The sequence below is a fragment of the Penaeus monodon genome, chromosome 8, assembly GCF_015228065.2.
Source record: "Penaeus monodon isolate SGIC_2016 chromosome 8, NSTDA_Pmon_1, whole genome shotgun sequence".
Taxonomy (NCBI): Eukaryota; Metazoa; Arthropoda; class Malacostraca; order Decapoda; family Penaeidae; genus Penaeus; species Penaeus monodon.
In genome coordinates, this window is record NC_051393.1 from 42,979,019 (window position 1) to 42,983,816 (window position 4,798).

Sequence of the window (4,798 nt, forward strand, 5' to 3'; positions counted from 1 at the left end):
CTGAGGCGGAGACTCACATTATTGTCCAAATACGGTGGCAATATAGAATGAAAGTTGAAAATGATCTTTTTCCATAGAAAATATATATGAAGTTTGAGCGGGAAATTTTACGAGCAAATTATTGCAAAAATGACCATCCGTGATGGTATGTTTACAGTGAAAGTTAATATACCATATTACATTTTTTATACATGATTAATTAAGATATATGAAATAATGTTATGGAATGTGTTCTAGGAGCGCAGCTTTCACGCTCCAATCATGGTTTGTTTTACATTGTCAACAGACAGTTTGCAGTGTTAATGGTCAGCCTGACAGCCTGCAGCTATAAATGTTACAATTCTATATGCTCGTTTTCATTTACAATAACAGAGTAAGAAGTAAGATTTCTCTCAATGCACAGAATGTCATAAACAGCATGCATGTATGTCAGCTTGTGTGGACAGTGGACAATATATGCGGTTGGGCTGACGGGAATGCAGTATGTAATGTGCGTGTGTGCAGCTTCAATTAAGGGCGTCCGTGACTGATGCACAGTGTATTTTTCCTTTTAACATGACTGAACTCATCGCGAAAAAATTAGGTTAAAAATTTCTTTGAATTAGATTAAGACAAAAATTTGAAAGAACATACACAGCACGCACGCCGCGCCTACACACCCACACACACCACCCCACACACACACACACACACACCCACAATATATATATATATATTATATTAATTAATAATATATTATATAAAAAATGAAAATTTGCTATATATTATAGAATATTTTTATTTGTATATATATATATATATATATTTTAATTATATATATTATATATTAATTATATATATATATTTATATTATATATTACACATATATATAATATTATATTTCTTATATATATAATTATATAATTTATATATTAAAGTATAATTGCATATTTTAGATATATATATTTGTATTATATTTTTAAATTATATATTATATATATATATTATTATATATATAACACAACCATATTATACTAAATGTTATATATTTAGATATATATAAATTGTATATCTATAATATATAAAAAATTATACATATTTATATATTATATATATATTATAATATTTTAATAATATAATAATATGTAATATATATAATATATATTATAATTTTATATATATAATATATTTAATAGATTATAATAGATAGATAGATAGATAGATACAAGATAGAAGACACACACAACCACACACACACCCACACACACACACAAAAACATATATATATATAATATATATATATATTTTATAATAATAATATATTATAAAATTAATTAAATTAATATATAAAATTTAATAAAATATAATATATTATATAATATTATATATATTTTTATATAAATGTATAATATATTTTTTTATATATATAATTATATATATAAAATTTTAAAAATTCTAACATATACAATAATATATATATTATATTATATATATTATATAAATAAAAATTTATTATATTTTTTGGGAATGTATCCCCCTTAATATATTATATATATATTTAAAAATTTAAAATTATAATAAAAAATTTTAACTTATATTTTTCATATATACTAAATATTGTTATAAAATAAAATAAGTTAATTAAACATTTATATAAATATAAATATATGTATTATTGAGATATAAAATTATATTTTAATTATATATTTTATTATTATATTATATATATATATTATGTAATATGTATATATATATATATATATTATATATATATAATATTATATTAATAGGGGCCGCGGGGGCTGATGGTTAGAGCGTTGACTCAGACTGTACGACGGAAATCGGTTCGGGGGTTCGAGTCACCGGCCGGCGCGTTTTTTCCCCTTGGGCAGGAACTTCACCCGAGCCCTACCACGGTGGCCAAGCCAGCTCATCAGTCCGGAAAATAAGATGGTACTCGATAAAACACCAGGCGGAAGGCAATGGCAAACCACCGCTCTAAATTGCTAAGAAAAAATCAGGAAACCCCGATCGTCAAGGCCCCCGGGGGCCGAACGGTTAAGCGTCGGGTCGGGCTGTCCCCGCGGCAACTGAAATTTTGGGGGTTCGAGTCACCGACGCCCCCGTTGTCCCTTGGGCAAGGAACTTCACCTTTATTTCCCACCTACCCCTGGTGGCCAAGCCACCCAAAATCAAAAATGTGGTCCCAAACCCCCGGAAAATAGAGAGAATGATTACCTAAAAAAGGTACCCCGCACTTCTGGAAAGGAAATGGGGGCCCTACCCCGTCTCACTCCAAGAGCATCAAAACAGGGAAAAATACAATTAATATCAGCGTGCCACGGGGGCCGACTGAACCTACCGTTAAAAGAAAATATATATATATATATGTGTATAGTTTATATATATAAAATATTTTATATATATATTATATATTTATATTATAGTATTGTATAGATATAAATATATATATTTTATACATGTAAATATAATATACATTTACATGTATAAAATATATTTATATTAGCTTAAAAAAAAAAAAGTGATAGGCCAAATTTCTGGTAGTTTGAAGGTTTAGCTAGCATTCCTGCTTTCCTCTAAAGGAGGTGTCACAAGTGACATGTGATACCACTGACTAAACCTAGCCCTTCTACCATGCAAATCGAATCAACGGATAAGTCCGATATGCAAAGCTTAGCCTCCCCTGGGCTATGCCCATGAGAGGAGCCTGGCCTGTGTCGACTAATGCTAACTCACTCATGTGTGTCAGCTGGTGCTGACTCGGCTGAACCTAGTCCTTACCCGCTGTGGTGCCAACCCCCGCAGAATATTTAAACGACAAATTGCAACGGTAGTGCAATGGTAACGTATCGGCCCTCTCCGAGGGGTCGGCGGTTCATGCCCCACCCAGGCGCGAATCAATGTCTGCATCCCTAGTCCTTTATCATTGCGATGGTCTTCGTATTGATGCAATTGTCACAAGAAACAATGAATCATGAAAATGTCATATCTTTAGCACCTGTTCAATGTGACAGCTTTGAAAGAAGACTACCAACCTATGCAATTTACTTTACTTGCAAGATGATAGTTCTCAGTCAAGATGGTACAAGCAGGTTCATATACATATAACTGTTACATATAACTTGTAAAACAACAACGTTCAATAACAGTAATATATTCAAACCTATTTTGAAATTATATTAAATTAACTTCTGATGTAAACAAACTTTATTTGTTGCCATGGAGCCAAAGGAGCTACGTGGGCCCCCTTCAAGCCCAAAATGGTAACCTTGTGACGAGAAGGAGGCTGTAAAAAAGCGGGCTAGAGCACCCGGGTCACAATTTGAAAAAGGCATGGGTCAATAGCCATGGCTTTAAACGTATGCAATCCCGATCAAAAACCTCTCACCGGAGATCAGCTGAAAAGCGGTTTTGATCATGTAAAACAGAAGTCACTAACCTAACAGATTTCATAAATTATACTAATAATTAGTTACATTGTATGAGATGTATACATCTCATGTTTTATATAATATGTAATAGGAACATTTCTAACCTCTTTGTAGGTTAATATTGCAGATTTGGGGCAAGTGTCAGAATTCAATCAAGCTTGATTATGTTTCCACATACATTAGATGAATACAACTGAATATTTTAACTGAATGTGTAAAATAAAGGCAAATTACAAGACAGTAATGTTTCTTTATCTTTATATAAACTAATGTCTTGAAAAGGTGTATTTGTTATGACTGTTATTTAGAACGCTGACGTTTCGGTTCTTATTTATATTTTATTTCTACAAATAAAATCTGTTTTTTGCAAATTTTTTAAAAAATTCTTGAAGTACTTTTCAACAAAAAGAATAAAAGTATTATTTAATAAAGATTGTTAGAGTTCGTAAAATATCCAGCATAAAATTTTTCATATAAAATGGCCATAATAGAGTTCAGATTTAAAAGAAAAAAAAAAGATTAAAATTTTCTCTTTCCCAGTTAAAGAGTTCGATTATAAAACACTATTTAAAAATATTTATAAATACACAAAAACAAAGGGAATAAAAACAAAGGCAACGAAAACCCCCCAGGGAACGCTCCCTACGTCTTTCCGTTTTCTGTTATCGCAGCTTCCTCACTCCCAGGAGATAAAAGCAGGGGGCCGTGGGCGACTGAGGAGGGTAGGAGGATGCAACCATATCCCATATCGCAATGGGAGAGATGGAAAGCATAGTGTAGGGGACATACTATTCCGAATTTTTTCAAACCCAAGAAGGGGATATAAGGGAAAGAAAAAATTTAAAGTGGGGGGTAAGGTATCCTTTAAATACAGCAAACTGAAATTCGTCACTTAACAGGGCCCCATGAAGCGTAACGTATATTTAAAATGAGTAGGTTTTTTAACCAAAGCAGAGTTTTGATATTAGGTAAAACTCTCTGAGGGTAGTTCAGATCTAATATATATTTTGCACATTAGAATAATCGGATTAAAAAATTAAACTGGAAGGTGATATCTTGATCTTTGCCCCCAAACACCAATGTAGATATGAAAATAGTTGTAGTAATCTTGGACAGTAAATGTATTTGACTTTGGCATTTCAGTTCGCGTATAGCATGTTTATCATATAGATGTGAGATTAACACACTGGCTATTTCCATTTTGTTAAGTTAAAGAACAAAATCAATATTAAAGAAATTTATCAAAAGCAGGCGGTGGCCCTCTTCCAAATCCTCCAAGTATGAGTGAGGATATACAGCTTGCACCTTATACGATGGGAAATGGATGATAGCGTTCTGGAAACTCACTTAGGAACCTATCATGAACA